Source organism: Carettochelys insculpta, chromosome 7 (genome assembly GCF_033958435.1).
Source record: "Carettochelys insculpta isolate YL-2023 chromosome 7, ASM3395843v1, whole genome shotgun sequence".
NCBI classification, from domain to species: Eukaryota; Metazoa; Chordata; order Testudines; family Carettochelyidae; genus Carettochelys; species Carettochelys insculpta.
In genome coordinates this window covers 11,708,570-11,725,820 of record NC_134143.1, presented here as the reverse complement: position 1 = coordinate 11,725,820, position 17,251 = coordinate 11,708,570, and the positions used below count along the sequence as shown (strand labels likewise).

Here is a 17,251-nt window from a genome sequence, read left to right as displayed (position 1 = left end):
GCAGGACAGGAGTATTGTGGGGGGATAAAAAGCAAACATCATTCCAGGATCCATTAACAGGAGTCATCTTTTAAGTAAGAAATGAGAACAAATTCTTCTACTCTCCTCTGTGCTGATTAGGCCTGAGCTGGAGTACTATGTCCAGTTCTGGGCACCTCATTTCAGGAAAGACATGGACAAATTAGAGAAAAAGTCAAGAGAAGAGCAACAAAAATGATTAAAAGGTCTAGAAAACACGATCTGTGAAGGAAGATTGAAAAAAATTGTGTTTATTTAGTCAGGAAAACAGAAGACACAGAGGGGACATGTAACATTCTTTTAGGCACTTAAAAATTGTTATCAAGGCAGAGAGAAAAATTATTCTCCTTAATCTCAGATGATAGCACAAGAAACAATAGACAAATTGTGGCAAGGGAGGTTTAGGCTGAACATTAGGAAAACCTTCACTTTGTGACAATGATTATTTCAAAGAAATTTTTCCATCGCTGTTCTGCATAAAAGGTACTGTTTGGTGATCCAAGGTCTCAAAAAGTTTAAGAAACACTGGTTTAGACGATGCTTGATCCTGCCATGGGAGCAGGGGACTAGACTGATGGCCTCTCAAGGCCCCTTCCAGTTCTATGATTCTATATAGGAACATAAAGGAAATCTCCAACTCTGCACACGTGGCTAATTTGCTTCTGGCAATAGGAAATCATGAGGGAGATCATACCTCTTGCCACCATTTACCCCCATTCTATGCAGAAAGTAGCTCAACCACTTATGTGTAATTGCCCACCCTGTGCCACTCACGCCTTGCAGAGCCTTCTCCATGAGGTCCACGGTGGGGTACGAGGAGAAGACTAAGCCCAGGGCAGGGCCAAGGAGGTGCAAATCATTCTCCTTCTAGTGCCACAGAATTTACTCATAGAACCTGAAGCTCCTTTGCCTCTGCTGCTAGCCTTCCCTTTCCACCCACCAGGTTTCCCAGGCACTCTCAGATATGGGCATACCTGACAGCACAGCTCCAGGGCAGCTGGACTGCCAAGGGCTATCGTAGGCACAGAGAAACTGGTTCTTGATGCAGACAGTTTTGGCCTCAGTCCTCACCTTCCTTCCACTGGTGGAATCTTCCTCTGTGGCTTTTTCCACTGGAGGTCACATTCCTCCAACCTGACCAGCAGCCCCCATGGGAAATGGTCCTAGCAGATTTGTAGAGTGCATTTGTTTCTGTTTTTAATAGCCTATGAGGTAATTAAAGTAACAAATTAGAGCAGTCCTTAAAATAAACATGACTTACCCTTTAAAAACAGGAGGCTAGGAATCTCAGCAGCCAGCTACCCTCCTCCTCTTTCCTCTTAGCTTCTTGCTCTCTCTGATCTTTCTTTCACATCTTCCATCTTACAGCTTCTCTGTAGTGTGGCTGCTCTCCTTTCTTTCCAGAGCACCATCCAGTCTCCTTACTCAGTGCTCCTCTTTTGCTATTCCATTCTCATGCTGACTGCTAGGCAGGGAGCAGAAGTTGCAGAACCTGGAGCTGCCTTTGAGGTGCAGGTAATTATTATGTGCATCTGTTATCTTGTGATCTCTGGCACAACAGGTGGAAAACATGCTGTTGCTCTGATAGTTTTCAGTGCTCTGCGTTCTTGGTTTCTCCTGCTGGGAAGCTAGTTGTGTGCTGCTTCTAAAATAATCAACACAGCCTTGCCATTGCCACAACATCCCCACCTTACCGTAACTACCTTTTATTGGGATGATATATTGTTAAGGATTTGACGAGTTATTCATTGAAGGCAAAATATGAGCAGTAAGGTTGGGGAAAGAATGAAAGACTAGTTTGCTTCCTCCCTGGGGCCTACAAAGGCAGTGCCTGCACTTTAGAGTTGGATAGTGGAGAAATACTTAGCTCATAATGATGGAAACAATTCAGACTATCAGAGTACAGCACAAAAGTTTCTCATATTACATCTGTTTCCCATTCTATAAGCTACATTCTGCCTTCAGCTAAACATGCATAACTCTCATCAACTACAGAGCAACTTGTTATCTGAGGCCATATGCTTTCTAAAGCATATCTGTTCTGAGTTTTGGGGCTCCTGCGAAGATGAAACTCAAAGTGAAACTCAGCAAATGGGGGCCTCTCACCAACTGACACCAGAAAGCAAACTGCCTGAGAACTGAACCACTGGAATCAGACAAGTTCTATGCAGTCCTTTAATCCAAAGGGAATGCGCTGATCAACTAAATCATAAAAAACACAGTCCAAACTGTCAATTTTCATCTAGTTTGGGGCAGCAGGGGGATCACAAGCCACTGACTTTCCCATGGGCTGGTCTAGAGTTTGTTCAGAATTTTTAGACACTATTTTTTTTCCATCAGACAATGTAGATTTGTCCTGCAAATGGTTTTTGTTTAGAAAGGGTTGGTTTTAATGAATCTCCTGATTTGGGGGGGGGGGGGGGGGGGGGGGGGGGAATGGAAGAGAGAAATTTGAAACTGTTGGAATATTTCATGCTGACATTGGCTTGATTAAAATGGCACTTTGTTTATAAATTTTAGCTTATGCATTGTGAAAAAGGTTAAACTAAAAAGGCTCAATTGCAAAACAACTCTTGCAGGTTATTGAAATGCAAGTTTTTAATTGGCCCATTTAATTTTTTGATTTATCCATTCACAAAAATTTTCAAGGTTTCAAATTCTTGTCCCGATTTAGTCCTGAAAAGTTTTTTCATGTCTTGAAAACTTTCATGGGGCAAGAAAGTTATTTCCCACCTAATACTAGTTTTTTCCAGATACCATAAAGTTATTTAAAATGCTCTGAATCTTTGTGTGTGTGAGGGGGAGTGGCGCAAGAGACAGGGAGGGAACGTGAAAATCAGGTTCAAAATTCAGACTGTTAAGGAAACCCCCAACAGGCTCCATATTCCATTCTTTGTCCCCTAGAGATTTCACGTGGCTTTGGAATTCATTATTAAAGAGTCACACCACTCTAATCTTAGCTACATGTTCTCTGCAAGACTTCAATTGATCCCCAGTGCTCATACTTCAGAGCACTAGCAGGGGCCAAGTGCCCTTTGACCAGGGAGTTTCAAAGTCCTCCACGTTTGCCACAAAGATATCTTATCATGCCTCCATAAAGGTGATCCTTTGTCTTGTGGGAAAATTAAGTTGGTCTGAAGATCACTGTTGACCTATGGATCAACACAAAGTCCCAAAATGAGGCTGTGCTGCAACTCTGCCTCTAGCACATATTGAAGAATGAGAGAGATGTCTTTCCATTTTTATTCCATTTTCCCCTTGATTCCCAATTTAAAAAAGCCAAATAAAATCTTGGATGTAATGCTTTAATTAGAAATTAAATACATCTTATAACAATGTCTCAAATGCAACAATGCGGCTAAATCTGTGCATATATACATACAAAGCTGTTGCATGGTAGCAGTGCCATTCTACTGGTTTCAGTAAGATTACATTGGTGACACTGACAGCCAAATTTGCCCAGCCAGTATAGAAGCATACCTTCATTTTTCCCAGGAGCTGAGAACAAGTCCAGTCCTGACTTTAGTCCCCCTTAGTCCCCACATAGGCAGACAAATCAGGTCTTTCTCTTGCTCAGAGTGTTTAATAGCCTAGTTCTTACATCATTTATTATTACTAACATTTCATGATTAATTTTTTCACTGCTTTGCCACAGAAGTAATGGGCTTGGTCTAGCGAGCCTGTTGTTCAGTGCTGTGCTCTGCTATTCGAAAGACCATAGACCAACTTTTTGGCCCCCTCTCTAGTGGCTCAAGTTGGGAGTCTCAAGAAGGCTCCAGGACTGGGTAGGTTCATGGTTTACCCCCAGAGTTAGAAACAGTAAACAATGCTCAAATACACTCCCTAAAAGATTGCAATGACACAATTTTATTTCTTAAAATGCAAAACCCTAGTACAAAAGAACCAACAGTGGGCCATATAGCAGGCTGCTCCCGAAGGTACAAATCAAGCCACCTTGCTCTACGTTAGCTCTTTGCAGATTGCCTTCTGAAGAACCAGATCACACAGTTTCCTATAGAGCCTGTGTAGTTCAGTCAAAGCAGAAACTCTGCCCACCAGGACTCAGGGAGGGATTCTTCCCTCTCCACATCAATGGGAAGCCACTCTGCCTCTGTAGCTTGGACCCACTCCAGCAATACAATCAGTGCAACCCAGTCTCTGGGTCAGGGTGGGGCAGCAACCAGTTCTAAACACTCAGAACAAGCACACATTAAGCTGCCCATGGTGGACAGCAATAGTTAAGGGGCTCAGGCCTATGGTCAGGCCAAGCAGACAGTCAGTAAGCCAGGCCCTCACTCAGGGTGGGTGGGTGGCAATAGTTCAGGAGCTCAGGGCCATGGTCAGGCTGAACACACAGTCAGTAAGCCCAAGACCTAGCTCAGGCATGGCAGCGAACAGTTGGGTCTCCGAGCTCTGGCAGAGGTGACCAGCACAGGTATTTTGCTGAGAGAAGCAGGGTGGGGAGGACTGCCAGCCACTGACTGAGGTGGCAGGGGGATGCAGACCCACCTCTTCCACTGTGTCGCAGCTCAGGACCCCACCAGTGGCAGAGCAAGGATCCTGACCACAACATGCTGAATTACTCATGGGCACTATCTCAGCCAGACCAGGATCAGCCACCCCTGGGCCACTTCCTAATTCCCCTTCCAAGAATACCTGGCCAAGTAGCAGGTCCTCTGGGTTACTGGGGGCTGGAACCTCTGTCAGCATTTGCAGATCCTCTGGGTCAAGGTCTGTCAATGGTCCTGGCCAGTCCTGGGCTTCCTTCAGATCTGTAGCACTGTCCCATCTCAGGTCCATGGGAAAGGCACATGGCCTCTGACAGTTGTGCTCCGGCTGAGCTCCTGAGCCTGCTTTTTATACTTCCTGACCACCAGTATGATGCAGGGGTTGGGCAGGACACTGCCCACCAGGGCTCAGGGAGGGGTTCCTCTTCCTCTGTGGGCAGCCACTCCACTTCACTACAGTCCCCTGTGGTGTAAACAGGACCAGGAAAGCCCTCATTCAAAGTAATAGCTTGTCATTATAACACCATTTTCATTTCACCAGGATAAGCAGCTGGCACCGCTTTGCTGTAATACAAATGTTCGAATGTCACATGGGAGGAAGGGGCTCCAGTTATTATTTAATCAAGTGCATTGCCCAGTGGTATGTCTAATTGTCCTTGACCTCAAGAACTTACTATCTAAATATACAGTCACGAGTCAATAAGAAATGGATACAGACAAAAGGGAGCACAACAGTTAGAAGTTAGTCTTGGGATCATTCTGTAACCATGTAAACCTTGTTGTCATTAGTCAAACCACGCACTAAAGGTCACTTAACCCATTTATTTCCCATAACATTCACTCTCATACAACACTAAGTGTAGATAGAACGCAGCTATTTTCCCTACAAAAACAGAGGTCTCTGCCATTTTGAGTTTAAGGAACATCTACATCAGCTAAAGCAGCAATAGGAATTACGGCTTCCTTATGCCTCCAGCCACTAGAGGGATATGTGCCCTTCAGAAAGTCGGTCATGGCATCTTATAGAATATAGTGGAACGCAATCTCATTAGCAAATACACTGCCCCTTAACCGTGCCTCTTTTTTAAAATGGCTAATTAGTTCCTGTTACAGCTCTTTATATAGCTATCATTCCTTTTCCGGATGACTTTTGTTCTTTTTTTGCTCCTAACATGTTACATTTTGGATCGTTTTTATTTTGGATGGTTATTTCAGAAACATAAGAATTCATCGATATTCAGGGCGATGATCCAAAACAATAGATGTCAGGGGTGTTGGAACAATTTTGATACTGGGGATGCAGAGAGCCATTGAACCAAACTGTAAACCTCGTGTGTAATTAGCACCACTTCAAGTCACGGGGTGCTGCATCACCCTTTGTCTCAGAACCTGACAGACGTATTTTGAACCCAGAGAACTAGGTAAAATCTGATCACTTCCTGTTCGTTTCCCCTATAGCCGGATTAACAGTGAGATTTTATAGAGATACAGTTTGCTTATTTCCACTGAGAGAGGATGTGCCAGCAAAGCCCAGTCTGTTCAAGCCCTGTTTGGCCTTTGTATTTATTTACTTTTCAATTCTCCAATGGTGCATTACTCTATACCCAAGTGTTTGATTATAACAGACCAGTATTTTAATGATTTATGAGGGGCACCTGAGACTGCACATGTAGCACATGCTTTTTGTCACTGCTACCAGAGGAGCCTTTATTGATCCATCCTAGCGAGCACCAAGATCGAAGCCTTTCAAATACCAATAAGCTTTTGCTCACACATCTGATTAAACAGGTGGTCAGGTTTGCACTCAGCTTGACCCTAGCCTGGACTGAGGGAATAAAACAAAACTCCTGAATTGCTACTGTCTAGTCTAAGTCTACCCTTGTGAAGGATTTTCATTCCTCTCTCCTGCTCTCTTTCTACCTTGCAATGGGCAGGGAGGTGTCAACCTTTGCCATTTATCCATCTGGAAACCTGCACAACAGGATGGTGGTACAAGCAGTGGAGTTCTTCCTTTTGCCAGAAGAGACTTGTGGAAGGAATGTGCTGCTGGAACTGCACTTCTAAAGGCTCTCTGATGTGCTGAATTATGGCCTTTGCGAGGGCCAGTCACACTCTTCAGATGAGCGGGCAAAGGCCTGCTAAGAGAACAAAACTCAGACACTAACAACGTTAGATGCAGGCACATACCTGCTGTATGATGGGGGTTCCCAGAGGAGCAGCAAGGAATGCAGAAGTTTCTCCAGTTCTGTCTGGGAAGATACCAGGAGTCCTGGTGTATGTCAATACTATAGAGTTATTCCAAAAGAACTTATTCCAGAGTTATGATCCCAAAATAAACTATTCCAGAATCAGACATCTACACTACCAGGAAGCCCCAAATTAAGCAAAACTTTTTCTGAAATAGTGCATCTACACAGACTAGAGCCTAATTTGGATTAGAGCCCCTGGGAGCACTGCTTCCAGGAGCTCTAATTCAAAATACTATGTCTACACAGAAGCTTAATTTTGGAATAAGCTATACCAGAATAGCATGTTTCAAAATAGCCCCTATTCCTTGTCTACACAGCCCATAGGGCTGAATATGCAGCACCTCATAGTGTAATGGTGGCTGCAGCAGTCCAAAAGTCCACACAGCAGAGTTATTTCAAAATAACTTTGCAAGTGTCTACACACGCAACCCTTTCCACTCTGGCCACACCACACAAATTTTCACCTTGGGCAACGTACAATTGGCCCTGTAAAACAGTGAACATTGAGGTTCCTGCTTCTAACAGAGCTTGAATATTCCTTGGGCTTTAACCCAATAAGGCCGGGACCCATAATTCACCACTGGTGTCACTCTAGTGGTGGAAGAAGACATAATGTAGCAGGGCTCAGACAGGCATTTACCATCATAACCTCCTACGGATTTGAAAAACAGTGCCCATATCCTCACAGCACCCATGCATTTTTCCTGCAAGAGACACCACTAACTGAATAAGTCTATGAAATGCTCAGAAACTAGTCTAGATAGCTAATAGAACAATATGGCAACCCACTTCAACCCTTATCACAATCCCAAACTGCGACCGATTGAAAAGTCAGAGCTGAGCCAACAAAGATCTGGGTTTTAGACTTAAAATGGCAGCATGTACTTCTGCTGCTCACACAATCCACAACTGCCACTGCTGTCAGCTTTCCTAGATAGCCTTTCCAGTTTGTCTGGAAGACCAATTTGGGTGAATGGCATGTAGTATGGACTACTGAGCAAACCTATGAAAGGAACAGAGCAGGACAAGAATGACTTGATGTTCAAATCAAGAGGAGAAAGTGGGGGTGGCTAGGCCACAGTCTCAGAAAAACATCATCCAGCATAGTTCGTCAAGCTCTCACACGGAACCTGCAGGGAAAATGCAAAAGAGGAAGACCACAAAAAACATGGAGAATATCTACCGAGATTGAAGGACACCTGGAGCCAACTGGAAGTTTTGTCTCAAGACAGAGAGAAGTGGCGGAGACTTATAAATGACCTATGCTCCCTCAGAATATGAGGGTTAAGTAGTAGTAGGAAAGGTACCCCCAGCCTTTTGTTCCCTGGATACCAGCATCTGAGCCAGGCAGAAAGGTTGTTGTTCACTGTCACACTTCTGATGCTGGCCGCAGTGCTTCACAGAGAAACTGAGATCTCTCAGTCACCAGCAGGTTCTATCTTGGAGTTTGGGGCTACGCCCAGGACTACAGTATCTGATAACCAGCCACATGAATTACATTTTGAGGATCCTGTTTCCTCTCCCTTGCCAGGTCATGGAAAGCTTTGCTGGGGCAGGATTTTATTTTAAAAGACGCGTGGTTGGAAGGTGATGGAAAAGGTTTATTACAAAGGAAGTGACTGATGCATTTCCTAAAACTGGGCAGACTGGCTCCATCTCTACTCCCTCCAGACATTCATTCCTCAGCCAGAGCCTGTGGACCAAGAGTGCATTTTCACGCGGTTCTTGCATGCTTCAACCTGAGCAGGGCACAACCGTGCTTGTGGAAGGAAAAGCTGGCGTAACACAGCTGGGTACTGCTCTCTCTCTTGCTTTGAAGACTGTAACCCTGACCTTAAACTAGAAAGAGAAGCTGATGTGGAGTCCACAGTGTCTGCAGCATGGGTCTGATCACAGAAAAGATGGCAGATGCATTTTGGACCAGCCAGAGCCTTTGGATTGTTTCACATTCCTAATCACTGCATCTGGAGCCGAACCAGAGCCAAAGGGTTTCTCTTTTCTATGCAGGTTGATGGGAATGGAGGGAACTTTGCAGCTCCCAGGAGCAAGGCTCTGTTGGGATGCACGTGCAGTCATTACCGTTTGTGTTACTGGGAGCATTTCTGCAGCCAAATAATCCAACATCTTCAAAAGACTAAAGGGGGACCGACTGCAAGATTTGGCCCAAGCTGTTTCCTTCATTTGCCTGCCAAGAGCTAAGTTCAGGCCTTTGGGGCTCAGTGTTTCTCTTGCTCCAGCTGATGACCTCATGAACACCAAGCACAGGGGAGAAAACAGCTCCCTGCACAGCTTTAAATGTTTGCGTTTCCCTGCAAATGCCAATAGCATCATTGACACCTAAGGGCCTGACCTCCGGTCTTGGCAGGTAAAAGCCTTTCGGGTCATTTTACACCAGGGTTCCTGCTCTTGATGAATATTTATTTAATGATAGCGAGATGGCTGTAATTAAAGTGACTGTAAAGCCTGGTCTAAAATGCACTAGTAATAAATTCTTAATAGCTGATGCTATAACAAGCAGTTACAAAAAAAAAATCCCCGCCGTAATGTGCAGATTGTTAATACAATGTCTGGACCTGGTTAACGCAGAGCTTTCAATAGTTACAATGCACGCTATTAAAGCAGCACATAACAATCGTAACTAGTAACTAAAGGGCCCAATTCAGCAGCAAAATATTTCCAGGCAGCAGGGGTGCAGAAGCCATGGGACATCGATTTCTGTGTGTTCACTTTCTGCTGCCCCCTGCCCCCCTAGAGGTGTATGTTGCAATGAACCAGGCCCCAAATAGCTATTCATATAATAAAGAGAAATTGTCCTCCTACGGTTGAGTAACAGCCTGGCCACTGGAATCTGACAACCTTTGCTCGTGAATAGGCTTTGCACTAGTCAGTGGGAATGCTCACAAGAGTAAAGATGTGCAGGACTGGGCCCTATTAACCTTACCACAGCCATGATGTAAATCATTTTAATTCAATGCCACAGGAAAGAGGGTCTGGAATCCTTTCCTAACCCAACTCACCCAGGCATTTATCAGGAGTCAAGCCCAAACAGAGCCTCTTCAGTAGCTTGCTTTTCACGGTGTAACTGCTACAGCTCCTCCTTTTCTGGTCTGTCCCTGCCCCTTTCAACTACATTCAAACATTGTGAGCTTTCTTAGTGGGGAATGGAACAGCTGGCTTTCCCCCTGCTTCAGGGAGCACCAAGGAAGGTGCGAGCTAAGTCAATGAGAGTTTAATGAGCTTTGGATTAGGTGGTAAGTCTTCACCTTCCAGCATGGAGAAAGCGAGATCTTCCCACTCAGCAACCTGAAACACCCAACCTCTACGGGAAAGGAATTCCACAGAGAAACATACGTGCAGCCCCACCTACATGACCTGATGAAACCTTTTTTTTTTTTAAAAAAAAAAAAAAAGTGGCAGAAAACACCCATTTTTTAGACTGGGTGCTGACCCGGGCAACCAAGCAGGAAGGGGCTCTATGGTTAGAACATTGCACCCCAAGCCAGGAATAGCGGAGGGATTTCCATTACACTGAGGAGAAGAGCAAGAGCTATGTTTCCGCAAACTTTAATCCCAGTTGTGACCTTCAGGGCAGTGCAACATCTTTGCAGAGCCCATTCCCACTCAAGAAAAGCAGCCGCATAGTACAGTGAATCCTCTCCACGCCCTCCACCACTCCCATACACATACTGCCCATCAGCAGAGCTGCCGCAACTGGCTGACCTCACAAGAGCATTTGGTACTGTAGCTAATGAGCAATATAGAGTCACCTGGAGGGACTGCATGATGCCTTGCCTCCGGCAACATTCCAGATGAGCAGGGATGATCCCAGCTAACCGGCCCCAAGAATCTTTGAGAAAGGATGAGAGACAAGTCAGGGAGTCATAGCTGAGGGATGGTTTACAGAAGAGCTGTCTCTCCATAACTCTAGCTGAAGTCCATGGGCTCTGGGGCAGGTCTCAGCACTTCTGAAAAAATCAGGCCTGATAGCCAGGCCCCTACTGACGTTTGTGTCATACACGTTACTCCATCAAGACTTCAGTGGGACTTCTACTGGAGAAGATAGGCAAATGATTCATTCTTGTCCCTGCCGCTCACAACTACGCTGCAAGAAGATGGATGTAGCTCATGTGTAGATTGTATAGTGAGGGGCAGGCCCCTGAAACAGATTCTGCAAAATCACCCCAGGGCACATGGTCATCACCTTACACAAAACACACAGCTGGTGCTAAACTTGTCAGCCTTGGAGTCCCTACTAAATTTGGAAATGGTATTCAGCTTACATCCTCCAGCTGTTGGAGAGATTTTCTTACAGACAGTTGGCTGCTCAAATACCTCATGGATCCCTGGAAACTGCCAGTGCCTCAGCTTTCAGATCCAGCCTGTGCTACCTCAGTCATCGCTGTAGTTGATTCATACTGTCTGTTTCCCAGCGCGCACCCAGCAATTGATAAATTATGGCTCCAGTGAGACTATTCGGTTAAACGGGAAGAAGGAAGAATGATGACTGTGATACTTATAATTTGTGTGAAGATATAACAAATGAAGCATAAAACCTTTCCTCAAAAACACATGTTATCATGGAGTAATCTGTCTAACGGATAGGTTTTTGGAAAAGCATTTGTGACTTTCAAAAACTACTGCTAGCAGTGGTGCGGGTCCCAAGAGTTTTGAGAGACAAAGTGGGTGAGGTAATATCTTTTACTGGACCAATTTCTGTTGTTGAGAGAGACACTTTCAAGCCACATGTCACTTTTTCAGGTCTGAGAAAGATAAGCAGAGTCATTAGCTGCTGAGTACAGAAGCCACACGTGACCCTTTGCGGCTGGGAGCCAGGAGGGCGCTACCACCACAGTTCACTGGAGTAATGAACGTTGGCAGAAATATCCCCAGATAAGCCCCCAGTGCTGGTTTTGCTCAGCTGCTTTGCGGCTGTACCCTCTCTGAGCTCCATAGCCTTGGCTCGCAGCTGATACATGTTACTCCAAGGCCTTTGTGTTTGTAACCTGGCACCAAATCCAGCCCCTTGGGTGTAATCGTGGGCTGCAGTCTCCACCAGAGGTCATATTGCTGTGATACTGTGTGGGAATCACCATACTAATCCCTGTCTGACACAGCAGCCGGGGGTGGGTAAAGGTGTGTGGTCAGAAACACCAAAGAGGTCAGACCAATGATCACAAACTCATGATGGGCTTAAAGTCTCTGAGCCTCTGGTCCCAGTGGAAAAGCTAAATGCAAGGTGGAGCAAATTGTTTAGTATTAGACATTGTATGAGAATTTCCAGTGAATTGGGCACGTAAATGCCCCATGGAGCTTCAAAAATGTGCTATGGGAGGTATTGATCATGTCTGCAGGTTTTGAAGGTGTGTGGCACCAGATCCTGCCATCACAATATGTAGTTGTATCCTATCCAGTGCACTAAATGCTCCAACAATTTATCTGGGAGTTCATTCAGGAGCACGTCATAGTTTGGTTTCACCTCCGGAAGCTACACCAATGCCAGCTCCGTTATTCAAGTAGCTGGAATTCATATAATCATAGAAGAGTAGGACTGGAAGAGACCTCGAGAGGCCATCGAGTCCAGCCCCCTGCCCTCATGGCAGGACGAAGCACTTTCTAGACCATCCCTGAAAGCCATCTATCTAACCTCTTCTTAAATATCTCCAGCAATGGAGATTCTACCACCTCCCTTGGCAATTTGTTCCAGTGTTTGATCACCCTGACAGTTAGGAACTTTTTCCTAATGTCCAACCTGAACCTCCCCTGCTGCAATTTAAGTCCATTGCCTCTTGTTCTATCCTCAGAGGCAAGGAAGAACAAGTTCCCTCCCTCTGCCTTATGACACCCTTTTAGATACCTGAAAACTGCTATCATGTCCCCCCTCAATCTTCTCTTTTCCAAACTAAACAAGCCCAATTCGTTCAGCCTTTCTTCATAAGTCATGTTCTCTAGACCTCTGATAATTCTTGTTGCTCTCCTCTGGACCCTCTCCAATTTCTCTACATCCTTCCTGAACTGCAGTGCCCAGAACTGGACACAATACTCCAGCTGAGGCCTAACCAGCGCAGAGTAGAGCGGGAGAATGACTTCTCGTGTTTTGTTCACAACACACCTGTTAATGCATCCTAGAATCATGTTTGCTTTTTTTTTGCAACAGCATCACACTGTTGACTCATATTTAGCTTGTGGTCCACTATAACCCCTAGATCCCTTTCTGCTGTACTCATTCCTAGGCAGTCCTTTCCCATTCTGTATGTGTGACACTGATTGTTCCTTCCTAAGTGGAGCACTTTGCATTTGTCCTTATTAAACTTCATCCTGTTTACCTCAGCCCATTTCTCCAGTTTATCCAGATCCTTTTGAATTATGACCCTGTCCTCCAAAGAAGTTGCAACACCTCCCAGCTTGGTATCATCTGCAAACTTAATAAGTGTACTTTCTACGTCAATATCTAAATCGTTAATGAAGATATTGGACAGAACCGGTCCTAAAACAGACCCCTGCGGAACCCCACTAGTTATACTTTTCCAGCAGGATTGAAAACCATAATAACTACTCTCTGGGTACAGTTATCCAGCCAGTTGTTCACCCACCTTATAGTAGCCCCATCTAAGTTGTATTTGCGTAGTTTATTGATAAGTATATTATGTGAGACCGTGTCAAATGCTTTACTGAAGTCTAGATATACCACATCCACCGCTTCTCCCTTGTCCACAAGGCTCATTATGCTATCAAAGAAAGCTATTAGATTGGTTTGACATGATCTGTTTTTAACAAAACCATGCTGGCTGTTCCCTAGCACCTTACCACCTTCCAATTGCTTGCAGATGATTTCTTTAATGACCTGATCCGTTATCTTTCCTGGCACAGAAGTTAAGCTGACTGGCCTGTAGTTTCCCGGGTTATTCTTGTTCCCCTTTTTATAAATGGGTACTATATTTGCCCTTTTCCAGTCTTCTGGAATCTCTGCCGTCTCCCATGATTTTCCAAAAATGATTGCTAAAGGCTCAGATACCTCTTCTATCATCTCCTTGAGGATTCTAGGATGCATTTCATCAGGCCCTGGTGATTTGCAGACATCTAATTTTTCTAAGTAAATTTTAATTTGTTCTTTTCTTATTTCAACTTCTAAACCTACCCCTTTTTCACTAGCATTCTCTATGTCAGGCATTCCTTCAGATTTCTCAATGAAGACCGAAACAAAGAAATCATTAAACATCTCTGCCATTTCCAAATTCCCCTGTTACTGTTTCTCCCTCCTCACTGACCAATGGCCCTACCCTCTCCTTGGTCTTCCTCTTGTTACCAATGTATTTGTAAAAAGCCTTCTTGTTTCCCTTTATGCTTGTAGCTAGTTTGAGCTCATTTTGTGCCTTAGCCTTTCTAATCTTGCTCCTGCATGCTCGTGTTGTTTGCCTATATTCGTCCTTTGTAATTTGTGCTAGTTTCCATTTCTTATATGATTCCTTTTTTAGTTTGAGATCATGCAAGATCTCCTGGTTAAGCCAGGGCAGTCTTTTGCCATGTTTTCTATCTTTCCTACGCAGCGGGATAGCTTGCTTTTGGGCCCTTAATAATGTCCCTTTGAAAAACTGCCAACTCTCCTCAGCTGTTTTTCCCCTCAGTTCAGCTTCCCATGGGACCTTACCTACCAGCTGTCTGAGTTTACCAAAATCTGCCTTCCTGAAATCCATTATCTCTATTGTACTGTTTTCCCTTCTACCCTTCCTTAGAATTGTGAACTCTATGATTTCATAATCACTTTCACCCAAGCATCCTTCCACTTTCCAATTCTCAAAAATTTCCTCCCTATTTGTTAAAATTAAATCTAGAACAGCTTCCCCCCCGGTAGCTTTTTCAACCTTTTGAAATAAAAAGTTGTCTGCAACGCAATCCAAGAATTTATTGGACAGTCTGTACCCTGCTGTATTAGTTTCCCAACATATACCGAGATAGTTGAAGTCCCCCAACACCACCAAATTCTGGGCCCTGGATGATTTTGTTAGCTGTTTAAAGAAAGCCTCATCCACCTCTTCCACCTGGCTAGGGGTCCTGTAGTAGACTCCCAGTAGGACCTCATCCTTGTTTTTTACTCCTCTGAGTCTAACCCAGAGACTTTCAACCCGTCCATCTCCTACGTCCATCTCCACCTCTGTCCAAGTGTGTACATTTTTAATATACAAGGCAACACCTCCTCCCTTCTTTCCCTGTCTGTCCTACCCTTCAATACCAACATTCCAATCATGAGTATTATCCCACCAAGTTTCTGTGATGCCAACGATATCATAGTTGTATTCATTTATTAGTACTTCCAATTCTTCTTGTTTATTTCCCATACTTCTTGCATTTGCATATAGGTATCTCAGACATTGATTTGGTCTTGCCTCTCAGTTTTGCCCTGGCCCTCTTTTTACTCTCCCAGTGTAGCCCATACTGCCTCCCATTTCAAGTTCATCTCCCAGGTATCCATGCTCTCCACCTACCTGCAGGCTTTGCTCCCCTGTCCCCGTCGAACGTAGTTTAAAGCCCTCCTCACTAGGTTAGCCAGCCGAATATGGTCTTCCCCCTCCTTGAAAGGTGAACGCCATCTCTGCCTAGCAGTCCTTCCCAGAAAAGGATCCCATGGTCAAAGAAACCAAAGCCTTCCTGGCGACACCATCTACGCAACCAAGCATTCACCTCTGGGATACACCTGACTCTGCCTGGGCCCCTACCTCTGACAGGCAGGATTGAAGAGAATACCACCTGCGCCCCAAGCTCCCTGACCCGTGGCCCCAGAGCCCTGAAGTCACTCTTGACCTGCTCAGTGTCACACCTTGCAGTATCATTAGTGCCCACATGGATGAGAAGCATGGGATAGTAGTCAGAGGGCCAGATAATCCTCGACAATGCCTGCGTAACGTCTCGGATACGGGCCCCCGGCAGGCAGCACACCTCCTGAGAGGAAATGTCAGGGCGACAGATGGGCGCCTCCGTCCCCCTCAGAAGAGAGTCTCCAACCACCACTACTCTACGTTTCCTTCTTGCAGGGGTGGCAGTAGACTTCCCAGCCTTGGGGGTACGAGGCTTCTCCTCTTCTGTACGGGGTAATTCTTTGTCTCCTGCATCGAGTACAGCATAACGGTTTTCCAGTACCACGGTGGGAGGGTTCTGAGCAGGGGTGGGACACTGCCTGCTGCGAGAAGTAACCAACTGCCAGCGTCCACCCTGGTCCACCTCCTCCAGTGGCTTATCAGCCGTCCTGTGCACTGGGACAGTTACCTCCGCAGTCTCCACCTGAATACTATCCAGGAACTGCTCATGGACTCGGATACTCCTCAACCTGGCCACCTCCTCCTGTAGCTCCCCCACCTGCCGCCTGAGAGATTCCACGAGCAGACACCTTCCATACTGAATATTCCCCTCAGCCTGGGTATCAGTAAGTGGGAACGGCAAGCCACAGTCCTTGCAGAACCACACCAGGATCTGGGTAGAAACATCCATGGTCAGGCAGTCAGTCTGGCTACAGGCACAAGTGGAGGAGACAGCAGTAGTGCTGGCACAGGTGTCGCGGGTCTTCCTAACCATTATAGTCCTCTCTGTCACACTCCCTCTGTCACACTCCCTCTTAAACTCCCCTGTCTGCAGCTCCCTGTCCACTTCGCTCCCCTGGTTGCTCCTGCCTCTGGCTTTTACTTCAGTTGCGTAACTGAAGTCGACTTTCTGAAGTAGTATAGGTCTAGCCTAAGCAATTTGGGGGCAGAGACTGTTGTTTACTCCATATTTTCACCATGTCTAGCACAACGGCCCCTGAACTGATTGGCTTTTAGGCACTGCCATAATACCACCAATGCTAAAGAACATCAACAGTTGGCCAGAAGTGGCTGGGCTAGATGCCAAAATCCCTGATGACATTGGTCTGTGTTCTGCAGGAGGTCAGACAAGACGACCATAATATTTCTTTCTGGCCTTCAGATTTATTAAAGGGTTGCCTGGTTGTGGTTCTCCTGCTCACATATATTAAATACAAATATATTTTTATATTTACTTAAATTATACTACACAGTTCAATTAAAATTCCTAGCTCTAGTATAAAATGTCTCAAAAATTCATTTAAATGTAGTGTTAGCATTTCTCTAACATGGCTGAATAATTACTGTGATACAATTTCAATAGGGCAAAGACCATAAATGTTTCATATGAATATCATTAAGAGCATTCTAACTGATGGGCATTTTAATACAATATAGCTCATTACATGTAAAGCCAACCACAAAACCAAGCCACTCCAGAACTAGAGCAAAAAGATTTAAATATGCAAAGTAAGCTAAGTTAAACTAGCTAGTTATTAAATATATTTTTTAAAATATTTTACCAGAGCTCTGGACAACCAACTTTATTGATAAACCATGTGTTCTTATATTAAAGTTGGCCAACCTCATTTTAAGCAGCATGTCTGGCTTATTTCAGCTAGACAATAATGTCATGTATTGCTTTGCT

The 17,251-nt window shown here is 44.9% G+C and overlaps 1 protein-coding gene and 1 long non-coding RNA gene across 14 annotated transcripts in view; one reads left to right on the top strand and one right to left on the bottom strand.

Moving 5' to 3' along the window:
* LOC142016009 (uncharacterized) overlaps positions 1-5,052 on the bottom strand; it is a 69,226-nt gene extending 64,174 nt beyond the window's left edge. For 10 of the 11 annotated variants that reach the window (XR_012646261.1, XR_012646265.1, XR_012646260.1 and 7 more), the window contains exons 1-2: positions 4,675-5,052; positions 993-1,223 (exon numbers count right to left, since the gene is read on the bottom strand). This is a non-coding gene — a long non-coding RNA (uncharacterized LOC142016009). The remainder of the gene's footprint in view (positions 1-992; positions 1,224-4,674) is intronic. The other variant, XR_012646267.1, reaches the window with a different exon arrangement.
* The window catches only part of LOC142016007 (dual specificity protein phosphatase 13B-like), a 39,588-nt gene that overhangs the window by 3,687 nt on the left and 18,650 nt on the right, over positions 1-17,251 (top strand). Inside the window, exon 1 of one of the 3 annotated variants that reach the window (XM_075000026.1) lies at positions 1,307-1,533. The exons of 1 other annotated variant lie outside the window; for it this stretch is intronic. The gene's annotated coding sequence lies outside the window, so the exon portion shown is untranslated. Of the gene's footprint in view, positions 1-1,306; positions 1,534-17,251 lie in introns of those variants that run through there. One more of the 3 variants, XM_075000024.1, reaches the window with a different exon arrangement.